We start from the raw sequence: 23,847 nt of genomic DNA, 5'->3' as shown, positions 1-23,847 counted from the left end.
CTCAACATACGATGAATTCGACAAACGATGGGTCGTTTGGAACGAATTACCATCGTATGTTGAGGGACCACTGTACACACAAAGGGAATAAACATGTGTATAGCAAAACATGTGTTACTGCAATCTTTTTCTGTGAGAAATACTTCCTTTTCTTGAAAAAATTCAGGGGTGCCAACATGTATGGCCATGACTGTATATTTAAATAGTACTTATTTTTAAAAGTACTTATTTTTTATGCAAAATTGCCATACTTAGAAGCAAAGCAAAATAACTTTTAATATTTTAGGTTTATAATATGCATGTTATAGAAAACTATAGGTTTTTTTCAACTGTAGAAAGTAAAGGCACATTGCTAGGAATTGGGGGTCCAAATGCTTGAGCTACTAAATGCCTAAAAGCAAATATGCTGCAGTGCTAATAAAATATTACCACCACAAACTGCTTTCATGGTTGGATAAATAAAAGCATTGAAATTGGTATTTTTTTTATCTTATACAGAAGAAAAAATAATGGAGAGGGTGCTCTAGGTTCCGTTACCCTAAATATGTGGTAAGTACATCAGGAGTAGTAATCTACTCACTTGTCGGGGTTGTGCTTGGGGCACAACACCACTGCTGGCCCGTAGTGATCACAAATGAGATGAGCAGGGTGACCAGGGATTGTCCTTCCAGAAGGTTAAGGTTGCCGGTATCCTGTTCACGCTCAGGAGACGGGCACAGGCACAATCAGAGATGAGAAGGATCTAGCCTAAGGTCCTTGGGATCCACCAAAAGAAAGAAGGGCACCACTCACATGTGGCTTTAATCCTTCATAAAATAAGGACAGACAACCGGTTTTGAGTTGTAGCATCATCTTTTCCTCAGGTCAATGAGAATCCCCACCATCTGTGATGCACAGGCCCGCCCCCAAACCACGCTGCATGGGGAAGCCCTGTGAGTCTGGTCATAGCAAAATGCACAGGGTATTTCCCACAGCCCGGAGAATTTCTTGCTGTGTGAAATGTGTGGGTGTATATCCTATAACATAGTTTCTGTCTGGTTAATACACTCTAGCCGGGAATTCAGCTAACTCAACCTCCCTTCCACTACACCTTCTTAATTATAACCCCTCCCACTAGGAAGGGATGTAGATTTGGCTGAATATCCAGCTAGAGTGTCCAGACCAGACAGGAAGTCCTTTAAAGGGTCTAGGGATCAAACAATTTAAATTAAAAGCAGAAGGAAAGCCATGTAATGCTCTTAGATCAGTATTTTCCAAACAGTGTGCCTCCAGCTATGGCAAAACTACATTGGACAGCATGCCCACACAGCTAAAGGCTGTCCAGACATGCTGGAAGTTGTAGTTTTGCCATAGCTGGAGACATATTGTTTGGAGATCACTGATGGTGGGTGTGGAATCCAAAGTTCTCTTCTGCTGCTGCAGACCCTTCCATACCTCACCAGCCTTTAAGGCAGCATTTTGAGCAATATACAGAGGCTTTTTTTCTATATACAGTATAGAAAAAACTATTCAGAATTGTGACTCAATAAAAAGTACGAATAAAATAACAGTACATATTTAGCCTTCTGGCATGTGATTTATTCTAAAGGACATCTTAATAATATATATTTGTTGAGCTGCCTTTAAACAAATGCCATTGCAAGTCCATCTTAATATATGCATGTAATTTGATGCAAATTGTACTCTACGAAAATGCTGATGCAGATGTTGTTTTCTACATGGCACATGGGCTATTCAGTAGTCTCACAAAAAACTTTTAAGATTGGCTATTTGTTGCTATTAGAGATGAGCAAATATAAGCTGATAAACCCGAATTTGTTACAAATTTCAGGAAATATTCGATTCGCAACAAATTAAACTCCATTTTACAGCGTTCCAGGCTCCAGGTCATCTAAAATGGCAGATCTACATGTCAATCAATACCTGGGGCAAGGGACGCTGGGAATGCGGGAAGGCAAGGCGGGAAGGGAAGTAGGCAAGATGACCCTGACAGACATGCAGGATGCAGCCTATCAGCAGCCAATCACCCCTGTGATGTCACAGCCCTATATAATCTGCGGCCATTTTGCGGCTCCTCACTTCATTACAATACACTGCAGAGAGATAGGACGGACAGCCTGTGTGTGTGTTACAGCAGAGAAAAGTGCATTCCAGCAGCGTTTAACCCCTTAAGGACTCAGGATTTTTCCGTTTTTGCACTTTCGTTTTTTCCTCCTTACATTTTAAAAATCATAACCCTTTAACTTTTCCACCTAAAAATCCATATTATGTCTTATTTTTTGCGTCACCAATTCTACTTTGCAGTGACATCAGTCATTTTACCCAAAAATTCACGACAAAACGGAAAAAAAAATCATTGTGCGACAAAATTGAAGAAAAAACGTCATTTTGTAACTTTTGGGGGCTTCCGTTTCTACACAGTGCATATTTCGGTAAAAATGACATCATTATTCTGTAGGTCCATACGGTTAAAATGATACCCTACTTATATAGGTTTGATTTTGTCGTACTTCTGGAAAAAAATCGTAACTACATGCAGGAAAATGTATACGTTTAAAAATGTCCTGTTCTGACCCCTATAACTTTTTTATTTTTCCACGTACAGGGCAGTATGAGGGCTCTTTTTTTGCGCCGTGATCTGAAGTTTTTATTGGTATGATTTTTGTTTTGATCTGACTTTTTTATCACTTTTTATTCATTTTTTAATGGTATAAAAAGTGACCAAAATACGCTTTTTTGGACTTTGGAATTTTTTTGTGCGTACGCCATTGACCGTGCAGTTTAATTAATGATATATTTTTATAGTTCGGACATTTACGCACACGGCGATGCCACATATGTTTATTTATTTTTTTATTTACACTGTTTTATTTTTTTATGGGAAAAGGGGGGTGATTCAAACTTTTATTAGGGAAGGGGTTAAATGATCTTTATTAACACTTTTTTTTTACTTTTTTTTTGTAGTGTTATAGGTTCTATAGGGACCTATAACACTGCACACACTGATCTCTCATCCTGATCACAGGCGTGTATTAACACGCCTGTGATCAATGTTATAGGCGCTTGACTGCTCCTGCCTGGATCTCAGGCATGAAGCAGTCATTCGTCGATCGGACACCGAGGAGGCAGGTAAGGGCCCTCCCGGTGTCTTGCAAGCTGTTCGAGAGGCGCCGATTTCCCCGCGGCGGTCCCGAACAGCCCGACTGACTAGCCGGGATACTTTCACTTTCGCTTTAGAAGTGGCGATCAGCTTTGACCGCCGCTTCTAAAGGGTTAATATCGCACATCGCCGCGATCGGCGATGTGTGGTATTAGCCGCGGGACCCGGCCGTTGATGAGCGCCGGGACCGACGATGTGATGGGGGGTCGCAGCGCGACCCCACTTCATATCACGGGAGCCGGCGCAGGACGTAAATATACGTCCTGCATTGTTAAAGGGGTACTCCGGTGGAAAAACAATTTTTTTTCCCTTTTTTTAAATCAACTGGTGGCAGAAAGTTAAACATATTTGTAAATTACTTCTATTAAAAAATCTTAATCTTTCCTGTATTTATTAGCTGCTGAATACTCAGAGAGCATTCCAAAAAGAAAATAATTTCCTCTGATGACATCACGAACACACTGCTCTCTGCTGACGTTATTATAATAAGTCTTTATTTATTGTTGTCCTTAGTGGGATTTGAACCCAAGGCCCCAGCACTGCAAGGCAGCAGTGCTAACCACTGAGCCACCATGCTGCCCTTAGCATTTATCTGCTATGCACGGTTGCTAAAATGGACAGAGATGTCAGCAGAGAGCACTGTGGTCGTGATGTCATCAGTGTTACAAGAATAAAGGAATTTCCTCTGTAGCATTCAGCAGCTAATAAGTACTGGAAGGATTAAGATTTTTTAATAGAAGTAATTTACAAATATGTTTAACTTTCTGGCACCAGTTGATTTAAAAAAAGAAAAAAAAAAATTTTTTTCCACCGGAGTACTCCTTTAACATCCTCCTAGTCACATCAGCGTTCTCGTGGAAAGAGAGCATTTTTTTTTCCACTGAAAAGGATTTCTACTACAGCTGCAAGCATTAACCTCTCAGTCACTTTCTTCAGCATAGTATTACAGAAAGGGGCATGTTACGCCGAGCGCTCCGAGTCCCTGCTCCTCCCCGGAGCACTCGCGGCGTTCCTCTCTCTGCAGTGCCCGGTCAGACCCGCTGACCGGGAGCGCTGCACTGACACTGCCGGCAGGGATGCGATTCGCATAGCGGGACGTGCCCGCTCGCGAATCGCATTATTAACATTTGACCGCTAAGCGGTCACTAAGACCCTAAATTTCCCACCCAATATAAAACTTAACGTTTAATGAGCCAAGATTAAAATAACCTCACACATATTGATCCATAATGCATTGATTGGCATGACACTGCATGCTATATTAAGTGAATTGAAAAGATAGATTGTGGCTGCAGTCCACAATCTATAGTGTGAGACAATTAAAAATCTAACACATTGCCCGCCCGCCCGACGTTTCGCCACAGGCTGTGGCTTTATCAAGGGCTAAGAGGCAAATGGCGTGCAAACAAGCCTTGCAGGGGTTTAAATAACCTCCTGTCTCTGACGTCATTGAAACATGTCACTTCCTGTATTATCATGACATCTCATTGGTCACAATCCCGTGCAGACTATTGATTGATCGCTTCCTGGCCAATAGAATTTAGACCAGGATGCATCCTGCTATATTCGCTTGATTGACAGCATCCTTGACCAACCAGCAGAGTCCATTCATACTTCTGAACTCCTCATTGGTGCCGGAAGTTGTCCACGTATGTGCGCCATTAATCCTGCGCTAACTGATAGATTCCCGAACCTCCGGTATGGACGCATGCGCAGTGCGGATGCGCAGAGGAACGTGCGCGAGTACTTAGTCATATACAGCCACTAACCAGGGAGCTGCGCGAAAGACATATGCGCCGGCACTTAGCCGATTTCTACCTTCATTGCATTATGGTTCGCACATGGCTATTGTTATAGAAACTGTGATACACAATACAACCACTCAATATGAACACACGACTGCGCAGCAGGAGTATCGCTAACCTAATTCGAGAACACTAAATTAGTTACTATCTGGCGACATTGGGGCAACTAGCCTGGCAACGGTGGTATAGAACATCAAGACAAGGGAGTATTATTCATAATACCGCTAAGATCGTGTGATCAATAGTAAAAGGTGACTAGTACTCGTCATGTTCTGCATGGGTATAGTCATAATTAATTCATATCATCAACGGAAGTTAATCATGAGTGTAATTATTAGTAAAAGGCTCATAACGGCTCTTCTGTATAATATCAATTATAATGAGTGATTCCTGTCCTACAAGAAGGCTGCATAGGTGAAGCCTTCATTCAGTCCATTTGGACTTTGGGATTTTAATCTCCAAATCCATCGGGCTTCTTCGTGAAGCAGTTTGGTGTTAAGATTGCCACGTCTCGGACCCAGTTTACACTGAGTAATGCCACAGAAACGTAATTCAAAGGGAGCATCATTGTGTACAGTCCTCATATGCCTAGCAATTGGCGTATCTTGATAGGTGTTAATAGTACTTATATGTTTTGAAATGCGCCTACGCAATTGTTGGACTGTCTTTCCTACATAAACTTTAGGACAGTTGCATGTGGCTAAGTACACTACTCCCATCGTCTGACAGGTAATGAAATCCCTAATTTGATATTTCCGATTATCAATCGGATTAGAGAATTCTTTTGTACGTGGCATGTATTTACAAAAATTGCACCGTCCACATGGGTGTGATCCTTGGATTGATGATTTCAACCAACTGGATGCAGACTCCTCTGCATAAAAACTCCTAACTATTTGGTTTTGAATGTTAGGTCCTCTACGATAAGTTATAGAGGGGTGAGTAGAGATCACCTCCCTAAGGTCATTGTCCACCTGTAATATAGACCAATATTTCTTTAGTATATTCATGATTTTTTGATTGTGTTGATCAAAAGTTCCGATACACCTAATGATCTTTTGGCCACTATTGTCTTTAGCCAAATTGTGATCACGTAATAATTCAGATCTTGGAGTAGCCCTAGCTCTGGCAAAAGCCTTATGGAGGATTTTCTTGGGATATCCTCTATTGGTGAAGCGTCTATACAGGAGATCACATTCTTCTTGAAATTTAAGAGGATCAGAGTAATTCCTTTTGGCTCGTAGATATTGACTGATTGGGATACCTCTCTTCAATGGTACAGGGTGATAACTCTTCCAATTAAGAAAACTATTGGTTGACGTGGGTTTACGATATATAGAAGTGTGAATGTGACCAAGTGAATCGATAGTGATAGTGAGGTCAAGAAAGTGAAGAAATTTATCGTGAATTTCAGAAGTAAAGTGCATATTGATATGATTAGTGTTAAGTGCTTGAACGAAGGATTGAAATAATTGTGTAGTGCTGTCCCAAAAGATCAATATATCATCTATATAACGACCCCAAAATAAAATGTGAGAATTAAATTCTTGAAAAGTGTCAGAGAAAACGTGAGTGTCTTCCCACCACCCTAAGAATAAATTAGAATAATTCGGTGCACAAGGAGTGCCCATAGCAGTGCCCTTCAACTGAAAATAAAAGTGCCTATCAAAAAGGAAAAAATTGTGAGTAAGTAGAAAACGTAAAAGAGTCAAAACAAATTGATTGTGTGCTGTGTACTGAAGGCCTTTAGTAGTTAGGAAGTATTGTACAGCATTAAGTCCCTGTTCATGTTGGATGTTTGTATAGAGAGATTCCACATCCAAACTGGCTATAAGAGTACCTGGAGGGAATGTGATCTCCTGTAATTTCTTCACAGTATCCTTGGTATCCTTAATAAAGGACGGAAGGGAGGAAACAAAAGGGGCCAAGAACTGGTCTACATAGTGACTAATGTTTTGTGTGATATTATCACACCCTGAGACAATGGGTCTGCCAGGGATAGGGGAACTCTGTTTATGCAACTTGGGAAGGGCGTAAAAAGTAGCTATTGTTGGCGATGGATTAAAGAGATATTTGAATTCTTCTTCTGTTATCAATTGGTCTGTTCTTGCCTCTTGTAAAATTGTACGTAAATTCTGATTGAATTCCTGAAGTGGGTTATGGTCAAGTTTACGGTAAGTATCTTTATCATTCAACAATCTCATTACCATAGCCTTATAGTAACTTTTATCCATCAGGACGATGTTACCTCCTTTATCAGAAGGTTTGCAGACAATCTCATTATTTTGTTGTATTTCATCAAGTGCTCGGATTTCTTCTATAGATAAATTAGATGGCATATGGGGAGTCCTTGACCTTAGGGAACTTATCTCATGTGTAACCATCTTGACAAAAGTATCGATATTAGAATATTGTGACAAGGATGGTGTGAAAATTGACTTGGGTTTAAGATTAGAGAAGGGAGCTTCAACTGAAACAATTCCTGTCTCACTTTCTTCTTCTAGCTGTTCTAGCATAGTAACAACTTGCTGATCTTGTTGTCTGTTCACAGCAGGATTAGTGGCAAGGTTTTTGTGAAATTTATGTAAGGCAAGCTTTCTGCCAAATAAATTTATATCTTTAGTCCAAGTGAAAATGTTACAAGGTGGTGTAGGAGTAAATGATAACCCCTTTTGTAATACAGACAAATGATGTTCATTCAAAACTAGGGATGACAGGTTACAAATTTGCAATTGGTCACTGGTAGCATCAGTTATTGTCTGGGAATTGGATTGTATCCCCATTTGTCGCGATCCCTCAATTGGACCCCTGGTTCTAAAAAAGGATGAGGGGGATTCTGTGGTAATCCTCCCATATGGGTAATCGTTGGAATGCCAGGTACCCGTGGGGCAGCTGTTGTTGCTATAGGACCAGGCATCATTGGGGTCATTTGTACCTCTGCAGGATTGGATATAACAGAGGATAATAATCCATGTGAGTGCATGGAGGGATGACCACCTCCTTGAGTAGTATAAGGTGGGCATGGTTGTAGATGGTCTTGTGGTTTAGGGGTACTCTCAGATTTAAAAGTGCCCGTATTTTTCCTATAAGGTTGACGTCTCTTATTGCTCCTAGATCTCGATCTAGGGTGAAACCTCTTAGGGCCACTCTGGACGTTAGCACTATCCTCAGTACCTGAGTATTCAGAATCAGAAATATCTGTATATCTGTAAGGCTGGGTCCACACTACGTTTTGTCCCATACGGGAGCGCATACGGCAGGAGGGAGCTAAAACCTCGCGCTCCCGTATGTCACCGTATGCGCTCCCGTATGTCATTCACTTCAATGAGCCAACCGGAGTGAAACGTTCGGTCCGGTCGGCTCATTTTTGCGCCGTATGCGCTTTTAAACCGGACCTAAAACTGTGGTCAACCACGGTTTTAGGTCCGGTTGTAAAAGCGCATACGGCGCAAAAATGAGCCGACCGGACGGAACGTTTCACTCCGGTCGGCTCATTGAAGTGAATGGCATACGGGAACGCATACGGTCACATACGGGAGCGCGAGGTTTTAGCTCCCTCCTGCCGTATGCGCTCCCGTATGGGACAAAACGTAGTGTGGACCCAGCCTTACCCTGAAAATCTTGTTGTTGTGATTTTAAATAAATCTGTCCTGTTTCAAAATCCCTTTTGTCTCGTATGTATTTTCTATGTTTCCTTTCTTTAATATCACTTAAAAAACTATCCAGATGTTTTTTAAGTTTTTGCTCTAATAAGGGATACTCAGGTTGTGTTTGAAATATTTGAATTTCACTAATTTGTGTTTCCAACTGTGTACCAATTTTTGTAAATGCAACCTTCTCAAAATCTAATAAATATTGTAACATACGTAAGGAGTTTTCAGTTAGAAGTTGTTGCCAACCTTGTATGAATTCAGTTTCGTTTTGATGTGAATTAGGGGTGATATTAATTCTTAAGCCACGGTAAACAATTTTTTGCTGAAGATATGTTTCGAGACTAGCAATCTCCCACCAAGACCGATAGTATTGTTTATAAGTTTTTTGTAAATTCCTAAAAGCTGAATTTATATCAACTTGATTAAAAGGGAGATTCTGAAGTGAAAAGACATGAGCAGCATCAGCTTTAGAGTGCTCTAAATTAGGTTTGTTGGACAGAAATCCAGCCATCAGTGCATAATAAGCTTGACGGTCCACAAGAAGGAGTGATTAACTCCAATTAGTTAATGCAACAAGGGGGACCTATGAGTGGAGGGTAAATCCAATATTATTAACATTTGACCGCTAAGCGGTCACTAAGACCCTAAATTTCCCACCCAATATAAAACTTAACGTTTAATGAGCCAAGATTAAAATAACCTCACACATATTGATCCATAATGCATTGATTGGCATGACACTGCATGCTATATTACGTGAATTGAAAAGATAGATTGTGGCTGCAGTCCACAATCTATAGTGTGAGACAATTAAAAATCTAACACATTGCCCGCCCGCCCGACGTTTCGCCACAGGCTGTGGCTTTATCAAGGGCTAAGAGGCAAATGGCGTGCAAACAAGCCTTGCAGGGGTTTAAATAACCTCCTGTCTCTGACGTCATTGAAACATGTCACTTCCTGTATTATCATGACATCTCATTGGTCACAATCCCGTGCAGACTATTGATTGATCGCTTCCTGGCCAATAGAATTTAGACCAGGATGCATCCTGCTATATTCGCTTGATTGACAGCATCCTTGACCAACCAGCAGAGTCCATTCATACTTCTGAACTCCTCATTGGTGCCGGAAGTTGTCCACGTATGTGCGCCATTAATCCTGCGCTAACTGATAGATTCCCGAACCTCCGGTATGGACGCATGCGCAGTGCGGATGCGCAGAGGAACGTGCGCGAGTACGTAGTCATATACAGCCACTAACCAGGGAGCTGCGCGAAAGACATATGCGCCGGCACTTAGCCGATTTCTACCTTCATTGCATTATGGTTCGCACATGGCTATTGTTATAGAAATCGCATCGCATCCCAAGTCTCTCACCTGTCCCGGTCCCCGACTGTCTCGTCCTGGCGCGCGCGGCTCCGCCCCTTAGGGCGCACGCGCGCCAGCTGTTTAAGATTTAAAGGGCCAGTGCACCAATGATTGGTGCCTGGCCCAATCTGTCTGATTAGCCTCCACCTGCTCCCTGTCTATATAACCTCACTTCCCCTGCACTTCCTTGCCGCATCTTGTTGCCATTGTGCCTTGAGAAAGCTATTTCTGTGTTTGCCTTACCAGTGTACCTGACCTCTTGCTATTGACTACGAACCTTGCCGCCTGCCCCGACCTTCTGCTACGTCTGACCTTGCCTCTGCCTTGTCCTTCTGTCCCACGCCTATCTCAGCAGTCAGAGAGGTTGAGCCATTGCCGGTGGATACGACCTGGTTGCTACCGCCGCTGCAAGACCATCCCGCTTTGCGGCGGGCTCTGGTGAATACCAGTAGCAACTTAGAACCGGTCCGCCGGCACGGTCCACGCCAATCCCTCTCTGACACAGAGGATCCACATCCAGCCTGCCGAATCCTAACAGGGCACATAGCTCTGTGTTGCCTCATACATTTCAACAAGCTGCATCAACTTCATAAACCTTAGCAGAGGAGGCAGGAATAATTTTCCAGCGCAAATTCAGTGTCTTTGTTCGACAAAAAATCGTCTACTGGTTATACTAGTCTGTACACGGTATAATATCCAGCAATCCATTCCTAATAATCTTTGACAGAATGCAATTTTGTGTTTAGTACACAGCTTTTTTTGGCTGCAGCACTGTTGTGTACTGCTACTTACAAAAATATATTTGTTTTAAGTGTACTGTAGCGCATTTTTCTGCCCTCATCAGTGCATACCACATACGTACATCTAAGTAGTGTACTATTTTCTACATATTAATCTGTCAAGGGCCTACATACTGTGAAAGGACAGACAAAAGTAATCTCCTGCTGGTGTTTTACAAAAATACAGAGTTTTTAGGCATATTGTAGAGCATTTCTCTGCCCTCATCAGTGCATACCGCATACGTACATCTAAGTAGTGTACAATTTTCTATATATGGGCCTACATACTGTGAAAGGACAGTCAAAAGTAATCACCGGCTGGTGTTTTACATAAATACAGAATTTTTAGGCGTACTATAGTGCATTTTTCTGCCCTCATAATTGCATACCGCTTACGTACATCTAAGTAGTGTACTATTTTGTAACTGTTAATCTGTCAAGGGCCTACATACTGTGAAAGGACAGCTAATAGTACACACTAGCTGCTGTTCTAGATAAATACTGTTTAAAGCGCAGTGTATTGTACTCCCCTGATATACGCAAAAAGTATGTCAGGCAGAGTAGTGCCAGGATGCGCACAGTGGAGTGGCAGAGGCCTAAATTCATCAGGCGCAGGCAGAGGTCGCAGCAGAGTAGGGGCGTGTGGCAGCCGGAGTTGCAGCGAGAGGTCTGAGCTCCCAGTGTCAGCTAGCAGTCGTGTCTCGACCAGCAACCCAGCAGCTGTGATTGATCAGTTCACTCGTTCACCCACTTCATCCCAAGTGACATCCGACACCCCCAGTCAACAGTCGGTGAGTTCCTCACACTCAACCCTCACTTGGCATGGCTGCTGCTGCCAACTCAAGGCTTTGTCATTGTGCTGCTCTATGGTCTCCTCATGCTAATTCTACCACCTCCAGGCTCTGTCATTATGCCGCCATATGGTCTTCTCATGCTGATGCTGCCACCTCCAGGATCTGTCATTGTGCTGCCAATATGGTCTCCTCCTGCTGATGCTACCACCTCCACAGTCTGTCATTGTGCCACCAAATGGTCTCCTCATGCTGATGCTACCACTTCCAGGCTCTGTCATTGTGCCACCTTATGGTCTCCACATGCTGATGCTGCCACCTCCAGGCTCTGTCATTGTGCCGCCATATGGTCTCCTCATGCTGATGATACCGCCTCCATGCTCTGTCATTGTGCCACCAAATGGTCTCCTCATGCTGATGCAGCCACCTCTAGGCTCTCTCATTGTGCTGCTCTATGGTCTCCTCATGCTGATGCTGCCACCTCTAGGCTCTCTCATTGTGCTGCTCTATGGTCTCCTCATGCTGATGCTACCACCTCCAGGCTCTCTAATTGTGCTGCTCTATGGTCTCTTCATGCTGATGCTTCCACCTCCAGGCTCTCTAATTGTGCTGTTCTATAGTGTCCCCATGTTGATGCTACCACCTCCAGGCTCTCTCACTGTGCTGCCATGGATACTGCAAAACTTAATCAAGGTGCTGATCCCCAGTTTCAGAAATTCCTCTGCATTAGTGTCACATTCAGGACTCCTGATGCTGCTGCTGCTGCCACCTCCAGGCTGTCTCATTCATCTACTATATGGTATCTTCATGCTTCAGCCACCTCCAGGCTGTGACATTCATCCAATATATGGTTTGCTGATGCTGCTGGGCCTGGGCCCTCCTTTCCTCCTTACCTTTTAAAAATCATAACCCTTTAAATTTTGCACCTAAATATCCATATGATGGCTTATTTTTTGCACCACCATTACCATTACATTGTAATTGCATCAGTCATTTTACCCAAAAATCTACGGCGAAACGGAAAAAAAAAATTATTGTGTGACAAAATTGAAGAAAAAATGCAATTTGGTAAATTTTGGGGGCTTCCGTTTCTACGCAGTAAATTCTTTGGTAAAAATGACACTTTATCTTTATTCTGTAAGTCCATGCAATTAAAATGATACCATACTTATGTAGGTTTGATTTTGTCGTACTTCATAACTACATGCAGGAAAATTTATACGTTTAAAATTGTCCTCTTCTGACCCCTATAACTTTTTTATTTTTCCACATAGGGGGTGATGAGGGCTTATTATTGGCGATGTGATCTGAAGTTTTTAGCGGTACCATTTGTGTTGATCGGACTTTTTGATCACTTTCTATTCATTTTTTCATGAAATAAAAAGTGGCCAAAAATACGCTATTTCGTACTTTGGAATTTTTTTGAGTGTATGCCATTGACCATGCGGGTTAATTAAATTATATATTTTTATAATTCAGACATTTCCACACGCGGAGATACCACATATATTTATTTTTATTTTTATTTAGTTTTTTTATGGGAAAAGGGGGGTGATTCAAACTTTTATTAGGGAAGGGGTTAAATGATCTTTATTCACTTTTTTTCCCCACTTTTACAATGATCAATGGTTTCTCATAGGAAACCGTTGATCAATGATTCTGTCACTTGAATGCTCATGCCTGGATCTCAGCACTGAGCAGTCATTCGGCGATTGAACTGTGAGGAGTAAGGTAGGGACCCTCCTGCTGTCCTGAAAGCTGTTCTGGATGCCGCGATTCGCGGCGATCCCGAACAGCCCCCTGAGCTAACCAGCAAATTTGAATGCCACGTCTAAAGGGTTAATAGCGTGCGGCACCGCGATCAGTGCCACTCGCTATTAGCCACAGGTCCCGGCCGTTGTTAGAGGCCGGGCCCGATCCGCTATGGCCCCACGTTATAGAAAGGGAGTGGGCGAAGGGCATATAGGTATGCCCTCCATCCCCAACAGGTTAATGTAGATTCCCCACTAATAAATTCATATCAAACAAAAATGTTTCTAAAAATTCGGCGAATTGGCCGAATCAAATTTTTCAAAATTTCGCTCATCTCTAGTTGCTATAGCTGGGGGAATCAGCATGCAGGTATACATTTTTCTTGCAGTGGCCATCTATGTGATCCATGTAATGCATGCCAAGAGATTTTTCATTCTAGCACATAGATTGGGAACCCTGGCAATCAGATACTTTTAGACGTGGTATGCTGACCTAAGATAACCCCTTTTTATTTACTTTCATATCTTCTAACATCATTCATAATCATTGACATTTAAAAAAAATCACTAAAAACAATATATGTAAATATTTTTACAGTATTAACAATCATCTAGTATTTTAAAAAAAATTCAAAATAATTTTATTTTAATAATAAATGAAAGTGTAATAACTGTATAAGGTTAAGTTCACATCAGCATTGTGCTCTGTCCGATGTCCAGTCGGCTTTATTTTTTGTGCTGAATGGACCCTGAACAGAGCACAACGGATGCCTCCGGGTCTTGATGGATCCCATTGCTAAAGTCCCGTAATTTAGACAGACTCAGCGATGGAGCTCCTCACAACAGAGCACAACACTGATGTAAACTTAGCCTAATTTTGTGTTCTTAGGAAAACCAATGAATGAATTTCTGATACAGAGTTGATTTCCAGTGCCACCTGGGCATTTTAGAAACTGCCATAAAAGTAAATGGAGATAGCTGTATACAAAGCCCCTCTTCCTTTCTCATTCTCCTAAATATGTGTCTACACATAGGTGGGGCCCGCATCTATCAGACATTAATGACATATCCTATGGATCATAGGCGTGCGCAGCCTATTGCATTAGGGTGTGCACCCTAAAGCACAAACTAACGCCGCGCGCACATGTGTGTATATATATATATATATATATATATATATATATACATACACACACAAATACACTCTTGCTTGCATGCACACATACATAAACAGATCTGCACTCATATAGGTGCAGTATAAGTCCCCGCACATTAGGTTTGCAGTATAGTTCCCCCACATTAGGTTGGCAGTATAGTTCCCCCACATCAGGTTGGCAGTTTAGTTCCCTGACATTAGGTTGGCAGTATAGTTCCCCCACATTAGGTTTGCAGTATCGTTCCCCCACATTAGGTTGGCAGTACAGTTCCCCCACATTAGGTTGTCAGTACAGTTCCCCCACATTAGGTTGTCAGTACAGTTCCCCCACATTAGGTTGTCAGTACAGTTCTCCCACATTAGTTTGGCAGTATCGTTCCCCCACATTAGGTGCAGTATCGTTCCCCCACATTAGGTGCAGTACAGTTCCCCCACATTAGGTGGCGCCTAATGTGGGGGAACTGTACTGCCAACCTAATGTGGGGGAACTGTACTGCACCTAATGTGGGGAAACTGTACTGCACCTAATGTGGGGTAACTGTTCTGCACCTAATGTGGGGGAACTGTACTGCCAGCCTAATGTGGGGGAACTATACTGCACCTAATGTGGGGGAACTATACTGCATCTTATGTGGGGGAATTGTACTGCACCTAATGTGGGGGAACTGTACTGGTACAGTACAGTTCCCCAGTACAGCTGCTTAGTGGCGGCCGCGGATCCCCCCCCCCCCCCCCCCGGGCTTGATTAGGGTGTGCCCAGGCACACCCGGCACACCCCGTGCGCACGCCTATGCTATGGATACAGTACATCACAAAGGGCTATGCAGGGGGGAAATAAATCTTCAAGATTTGGCCCAGTTTTTTTACCATTGATTTGTCACATGTTGTCTTTTCCACCTAAGACATTGTAAAAAGAGAAAAGGCATTTCTGAAAAATCTCATAGTTTTCTGTGCCAAGAAATGGTTTATTGTCTCACAATTTTTTCTTACTTCTGAGCGCTCAGTTGATTGTATTGATAAGGTTCGGAATATAGGCGAATAAGAGCTGTGAATGCATTTGAAAGATTACAGATATTCTTTATAGTGCTACATTGCTGCCATCTGCTGGATCTTTTTAAAATAATTTGATTTACAATATAGGACAGATGGTTATTAGTGTTGAGTGCGAATATTCGAAATGTGAATTTTTACCGCGAATATCGGCACTTTGCAATTTTGCAAATATTTAGAATTTAAATATATATATCCACAGTCCAAAGAAAGAGAATAGAGCGGTCACTCACCAATGCTTCAGACTTTATTCACACATGTAGGGTTGTTTTATGCGCACCTGCTTGTACCCTACATGTGTGAATAAAGTCTAAAGCATTAGTGAGTGACCGCTCTATTCTCTTTCTTTGAACTGTGGATTTGCATGTACTGTGTCATTCCGGAGCAGAGCACCACCATTGTCACACATTTCACCACACAGTAGACACATACCCACCTCCACTAGAAGAATAGGAGCCCCCACCTTTTCTGGATATTGGTAGTGCCAGCAGATCTCTGTTTTTATTGGAATAAATATATATATTCATAATAACGAATATTCATTTTTATGTGAATTTATGCGAATATTTATGCGAATATTTGCACTTGCAGACTGGACACTGATTCCTCCCTTCTTTTTAGTGAATGATATAATTGCACATGTGCACTATGCAAATTTTATTACGAATTTTTGCATTGAAAAAAGACAAATATGCGAATTTCACGAACATAGGACGAATATTCGTCCATATATTCGTGAAATATTGCGAATTCGAATATGGCCCCTGCCGCTCATCACAAATGGTTAATATATATATATATGCAATCTCAATAGAAAAAGAGACGTAGCAACTCACCAATCGCTGAAATGTCTTTATTGTGTTAACTTCAGATTGATCACAAAAGACAGCGGGATCGTGCGGGTGCTGGCGTGGGTGAGGGAGGGGGTGGTTGTGGCTAGACGACAACTCTGTTTCACGTCATCTGACGCTTCATCCGGTCTGGCTCGGACAGGTGTAACTGAACCTTTATACTCACTCCCCGCTCAAGGGCGGGGGTTACAGGTGAGTGAAACAGGGTAATGTGAACGGGTACATACAACTTATGACATAGTGCACATAAAAAACCCAAAATACACCTTTAAAAACAACCAACCTGTTTTTTCTATAGGTAAGGGGATAGATCATTACGATCATTCATACCCATGGGCCCTAATGCCTCCAGGTAACTTATCCATTTAACCTCTTTCTTCATGAGGATACTGTCACGATCTATCCCCTGACCCATAGCCAATACTCTCTCTATACCTGCGAACTTTAAATGATTAACATTGTTGTTATGGACTTCCTGCATATGTCTAATGAACTTCGGTGATCCCTTGCCTATTGTGAGGCTGTAGATATGTTCTTTTATTCTTTTATTTAAATTTCTTTTAGTTTTTCCAATAAAATACATGCCGCAAGTACTCACGAGCGCATATACGACATGTGTACTGCGGCATGTAATAAGCTGTTTGCCTTGCACGGTGGTGCTCCCTACTCTGAACTCTTTCTGTTGAAGATTTAGTTTACATACGCTGCAGGATTTACAGGGGAAATTGCCACTAGGGGCTGTTTTATTTAACCAAGTAGTTTGTTGTTTTTTGTTGTTTTTTATCCTTCTATTTAGATAACCTGCTATGGTGGTACTACGTTTGTAGTTGACAATAGGGCGATTTTTCGCCACTTCCATCAAGTCATTATCAGTTTCGAAAATATACCAATGTTTGTTTATTGTTCTTTTTATAGTATCGTTCATTGGGGAATTGTGGAAACTAAAAATAAAATGTTTTTTGTCTTTATCTTTTTGATTTTGATTGACACACTGTACTTGTTTAGTTTTTTTCTGAACTTTTTGGTATGCTTGTTCAATTATATCTTGGGGGTAATCACATTCCAATAGGCGTGTTTTCAGTTCCCGCGCCTGAGTTTGATACTCCGAATCCTCGGTGTTAATTCTTCTCAGGCGCAGGAACTGAGTGTACGGAATACCTCTCTGTACATGCAATGGATGTGAGCTTTTGAAATGTAGTAGGGTATTTTCACTGATGTCCTTTCTATAACCCGTAGTTTTGATTATATTCCCTTCTGCTCACAGATGGACATCAAGGAAATCAAGCTGTTGATCACCAAACTGGTAAGTAAATAACATATTTTGGTTATTGGTATCATTCATATATGTCACAAACTGTTTGAATAGGTCGGCCGACCCATCCCAAATTACGAATACGTTGTCGACGTAATGCATGTAAAGTTTAATGTTTTTCAAAAATGGGTTATTAGATGAATATATGATTTTACTCTCCATGATAGCCAAAAATATATTGGCGTATGTGCATGAAACCGGGGTACCCATCGCGGTACCCCGGTTCTGCACATACCAATCTCCTGCTTGCATGAATGGGTTCTGTGTTAGAATCAGTTCTACACCCTCTGTGATAAAGTTTTGAAAAGTCAATGATTTCTCCGACTTATCCAGGAAGGTCTTGAGAGCCCATATACCCGCATCATGTGGTATCATGTGGTATAGGATCTCAACATCAATTGATGCCATATGATAAGTCTCCTCCCATTGAAAGTTGTGTACTCTGCGCAGTAATTCATCTGTGTTCTTTAAGTACGCCGGTATACACGGCAAGAGGGGTGACAATAGCCATTCCATGTAGGACGACGGTGCCTCCGTCACAGACCCAATCCCCGAGACGATTGGACGTCCCGGGGGTTGGGTCCGCGACTTGTGCACTTTTGGCACAATGTACCATTTTGGTACTTGGGGAACCTGCGGAATTAATTTTTCCATGGTTTTCTCACAGATTTGTCCTAGTCTGACATATTTTGATAGGAAATTCCTCAATTTTGTATAACTCTGCCTGTTGGATTTTCTGTAAGTTTGGTATATACAGTGGTATCAGATAATTGTCGTGTGACTTCTCTATCATGTTGGTCTTTACTCCAGACCACTATAGACCCCCCTTTGTCTGCCTTTGATATTACTAGCTGGGGTTGGTCTGCTAACCAGTTTAATGCTATTTTTACTTCCCTTGTGATGTTATACTCTTTCTGGGGGTATATTATGGCCTTGAAGTCTTTTAAAACTGCTCGCTGAAACATGTTGACAGCTCCTCCTGGTATTGGTTGTGAATTAAAAGATGAGGGATTACCTCCAGAAAAATAGGTATTCTGCCTCCTATCTGGGGGGGCCCTCTTCCAATCCCTGTAATTGACACAATGTATCTAAACATGCTAATTCATAGATATTAAACTCTGGTACCATGGGGAAATGTAACTGACTAACATCACATGGGATTTCTCCCTCCTTTTCTACTGCAGTGATAGTTTTAATATTCGAAAAATGCCTGTGAATATTAATCTTACGGAGGGCTTTATGCAATTCAATTTCAAAATGATGGAATCTAAAGTCCTCATTTAACCCAAAATGTAGTCCTTTTGAAAGGACAGACAAACATGCGTCTGTTAACGGAGTGTCCGTGAGATTTATGAAATTTTTATATTTTTCTCTCTCCAGGTGACATTCTTGCGTTTCTTGACTTTATCCAAGTATTGAAGGCGCTTTTTTCTCTGGCTCCTTCTAGTCTTTCGCCTAAAGGGGCGGCAGCTCGTGATATACCCCCATGTGTGCCTGTTGGCTTCTGTGTGTCATCCGACGAACTCGTCTCAGTCTCTGTTGTAAGATAATCAGTTTTCTTATTATTCTTATTATCTATCCCCTTACCTATAGAAAAAAACAGGTCATTTGTTTTTAAAGATGTTTTTTTTTTTTTTTATGTGCACTATGTCATAAGTTGTATGTACCCGTTCACATTACCCTGTTTCACTCACCTGTAACCCCCGCCCTTGAGCGGGGTGTGAGTATAAAGATTCAGTTACACCTGTCCGAGCCAGACCGGATGAAGTGTCAGATGACGTGAAACAGAGCTGTCGTCTAGCCACACCCACCCGCTCCCTCACCCACGCCAGCACCCGCACGATCCCGCTGTCTTTTGTGATCAATCTGAAGTTAACACAATAAAGACATTTCAGCGATTGGTGAGTTGCTACGTCTCTTTTTCTATTGAGATTGCATACATCACTTGAGAGCCACCTGACGTATAGCACCACTTTGCTTAGGATCATAGGAGTCAAACCCCATCAGTGCTGACCATGCGTATACATCTGCAGTAGCCTAGCTAGCCTTTTCTTTACCTATTCATACATTAATATATATATTGCATCTGTACCGTGTTATTAGTCACATTGGTTCCTGTTTCCAATCAGGCTCACAACTTTACAGTCATGGCCATAAATGTTGGCACCCCTGAAATTTTTCAAGAAAATTAAGTATTTCTCACAGAAAAGGATTGCAGTAACACATGTTTTGCAATATACATGTTTATTCCCTTTGTGTGTATTGGAACTAAACCAAAAAAGAGAGGAAAAAAAGCTAATTGGACATAATGTCACACCAAACTCCAAAAATGGGCTGGACAAAATTATTACCACCCTTAACTTAATATCTGGTTGCACACCCTTTGGAAAAAATTACTAAAATCAGTCGCTTCCTATAAACATCAATAAGCTTCTTACACCTCTCAGCCGGAATGTTGGACCACTCTTCCTTTGCAAACTGCTCCACGTCTCTCTTATTGGAAGGGCGCCTTTTCCCAACAGAAATTTTAAGATCTCTCCACAGGTGTTCAATGGGATTTAGATCTGGACTCAATGCTGGCCTCTTCAGAACTCCCCAGCATTTTGTTGCCATCCATTTCTGGGTGCTTTTTGACACATGTTTGGGGTCATTGTCATGCTATAAGACCTAAGATCTCGGACGCAAACCCAGCTTTCTGACACTGGGCTGTACAGTGCGAGCCAAAATCCATTCCTAATCCTCAGATTTCATGATGCCTTGCACACATTCAAGGCACCCAGTGCCAGAGGCCCCAAAAAAACAACAACCCCAAAACATCATCGAACCTCCACCATATTTCACTGTAGGTACTGCGTTCTTTTCTTTGTAGGCCTGATTCTGTTTTTGGTAAACAGTAGAATGATGTGCTTTACCAAAAAGCTCTATCTTGGTCTCATCTGTCCACAAGACATTTTCCCAGAAGGATTTGCCTTTTTATGTCTCTGTGTCAGCAGTGGGGTCCTCCTGGGTCTCCTGCCACAGCATTTCATTTGATTTAAATGTCGATGGATAGTTCGTGCTGACACTGATGCTCCCTGAGCTTGCATGACAGCTTGAATATCTTTGGAACTTGTTGGGGGCTGCTTATCCACCATCTGGACTATTCTGCATTGACCCCTTTCATAAATTTTTCTCTTCCATCTACGCCCAGGGAGATTAGCTACAGTTTCATGGGTTGAAAACTTCTTGACAATGTTGCGCACTGTGGACAATGATAAATCTAGATACCTGGAGATGGACTTGTAACCTTGAGATATTTTTCCACAATTTTTTTCTCAAGTCCTCAGACAGTTCTCTTGTCCTCTTTCTGTTGTCCATGCTTAGTGTGGCACACACAGATACACAATGCAAAGACTAAGTGAACTTCTCTCCTTTTTATCTGCTTTTAGGTGTGATTTTTATATTACTCACACCTGTTACTTGCCCCAGTGAGTTTTAATGAGCATCACATGCTTGAAACAATCTTATTTTTCCACAATTTTGAAAGGGTGGCAATAATTTTATCCAGACCATTTTTGGAGTTTGGTGTGACATTATCTCCATTTTGCATTTTTTCCTCCCTTTTTTGGATTACCGTATTTATCGGGGTATACCACGCACCGGCCTATAACACGCACCCTCATTTTACCAAGAATATTTGGGTAAAAAAAGTTTTTTACACAAATAACCATGATAAAATGAGGGTACGTGTGTGCGCGTGTATACCCCGATACATCCCCAGGAAAGGCAGGGGGAGAGAGGCCGTCGCTGCCTGCTTCTCTCCCCCTGCCTTTCCTGGGGTCTAGAGCCCTGCTGCCGGCCCTTCTCTCCCCCTGGCAGCGGCGCCGATAGCCAGGGGGAGAGAAGCGGCGCCGACAGCCAGGGGGAGAGAAGGGGCAGCGGCACCCATTGCCGGCGCCGCTGCCCCGTTGCCTCCCCCCATCCCCGGTGGCATAATTACCTGGGTCGGGTCCGCGCTGCTCCAGGCCTCCGGCGTGCGTCCCCTGCGTCGTTCTTATGCACGGCGCGGCGCACTGACGTCATGCGCCGCGCCGTGCAGCGCATAGCAACGACGAAGGGGACGCACGCCGGAGGCCTACAGCAGCGCGGACCCGACCCAGGTAATTATGCCACCGGGGATGGGGGGAGGCAACGGGGCAGCGGCGCCGGCAATGGGTGCCGCTGCCCCTTCTCTCCCCCTGGCTATCGGCGCCGGTACCGATAGTCAGGGGGACAGAACGGGCAGCGGCGCCGATAGCCAGGGGGTAAGAAGGGCCGGCAGCAGGGCTCTAGACCCCAGGGAAGGCAGGGGGAGAGAAGCGGGCAGCGACGGCCTCTCTCCCCCTGCCTTTCCTGGGGCGGTATCGGCGTATAACACGCACATAGACTTTAGGCTAAAAATTTTAGCCTAAAAAGTGCGTGTTATACGCCGATAAATACGGTAGTTCCAATACACACAAAGGGAACACACATGTGTATAGCAAAACATGTGTTACTGCAAACCTTTTCTCTGAGAAATACTTCATTTTCTTGAAAAATTTCAGGGGTGCCAACATTTACGCCCTTGACTGTATTTCCCTATTCTTAATATACATGTGAAAATGAAAAACTTATTAGTATATTGTTTTAGTGTGTGAGGAAGTCAAATTTACCAGAACAAAACCTGCACAAACCCAGGGAGAACATACATTTTTTCTAAACATGCTAATAAAATATCACCAGTAGAACATGCTGTGTTTTAGAGGTAGGGGGTAGGGGTGGAAGCACACCAAAAGTGGGGAAAAAAACAGCACAAAAAAAGTAATTGCATACTTTACAACATTTCTTTTTTTTTTTTTTAGGTAAACAAGGGCCCTTATTTACTAAGAGTGGAGTTTTCATTGTGGGTTTTTGTTTCCGACATATATTTTTATATGGTATGTACTATTTTTTTATTTTTATTTTTTTTTACACATGCTTTGAGCTGTCGAGTTTTCAAGAGCTGAAATCCATAAGATTTTATGTGGATTAGTAAATGTGTATGTTTCATTAGAAAATGTAGTTTTCTTTTTTTTTTTTTTTTTGAAGAGTTAGTAGGGTTTTTTGGATTTTCTTTGACGAAAATTCTGGCACACAACACATGCAACACAAAAAACCCTACAAAATCCTTGGACATGCTGCACACATTAGAAGTATCTTGTGATTGTTTTTTTTTTTAAACTAAACATTGGTGCTGATTCATAACACATTATACATTGTCTGGCAGAGGTATTAGTTGTGGGGACTGCCTGACGGCAAATAAACTGGAGGCCAAAAGGATGCTCTCTCCCCTCCCCCCTTGTGATAGTGGTCTATGTAAACATTTATCATATGTGACAGGAGATTTCCTGATGTATATGGCAAATGTATGCAAATATGGTGTGAAGATTGAGAACATGTTTTCAATGCTCCAGAACCAGTGGTTAAAAGCATGCGCTAAAGCTTCTGATACCAAGGGATACTTGCAGCTTGCTAGTAAATATCTCTACCTAGGGGTGAAGGGGTGAAATTGTTAATGTATAATACCCCTTTCCTGGACCCTCTCTGGTGCATATGTTAAACATGCGGACGCAGTGTGAAATCAGCTTTACCTTTACCTGCCCAATATAAGCACTTACAGGTGACCTGGCCAGCTTTAGTTGGCAGACATTTAATCATTTGACTTGAAGTGCCATGATGAAAGTCACTTTCATGTAACTACTTACTACTGTACAGCACCTTCTGATGACCATATTAAAAAATAGATATGAAAGCCTTTCCTGACATACCAATATATAAATTGCCTGGTTGTACTTCCTGTAACAGCCAATAACAGACTTCCTGTTCCTGCTGTACACTCTAACTGGGAATTAAGCCACTTCGATCTTAATTGAAAAATAAACCTTCAGTTTACGCCTCTTGATGTAATCCCCCGTGGATTTTGAGTTGTGTTTAGGATCATTATCCATTTGTAGAAGCCATCCTCTCTTTAACTTCAGCTTTTTCACAGATGGCATCAAGTTAGCATCCAAAATTTGCTGAAATTTTATTGAATCCATTTTTCCTTCTACTCGTGAGATGTTCCCTGTGCCACTGGCTGCAATACAACTCCAAAGCATGATTGTTCCACCACAGTTGGACAGAGGTTCTTTTCATT

General features: G+C 42.2%; 1 long non-coding RNA gene across 2 annotated transcripts in view; it reads left to right on the top strand.

Annotated features, from left to right (window-relative positions):
* The first annotated feature begins 512 nt into the window (after positions 1-512).
* Positions 513-23,847, top strand: part of LOC130272540 (uncharacterized) — an 85,182-nt gene continuing 61,847 nt past the window's right edge. Inside the window, exons 1-2 of one of the 2 annotated variants that reach the window (XR_008843604.1) lie at positions 513-549; positions 17,628-17,666. This is a non-coding gene — a long non-coding RNA (uncharacterized LOC130272540). Of the gene's footprint in view, positions 550-17,627; positions 17,667-19,333; positions 19,577-22,534; positions 22,610-23,847 lie in introns of those variants that run through there. The other variant, XR_008843603.1, reaches the window with a different exon arrangement.

The sequence above is a fragment of the Hyla sarda genome, chromosome 5 (genome assembly GCF_029499605.1).
Source record: "Hyla sarda isolate aHylSar1 chromosome 5, aHylSar1.hap1, whole genome shotgun sequence".
In the NCBI taxonomy this organism is placed as follows: Eukaryota; Metazoa; Chordata; class Amphibia; order Anura; family Hylidae; genus Hyla; species Hyla sarda.
This window is presented reverse-complemented; position numbering and strand designations above follow the sequence as displayed.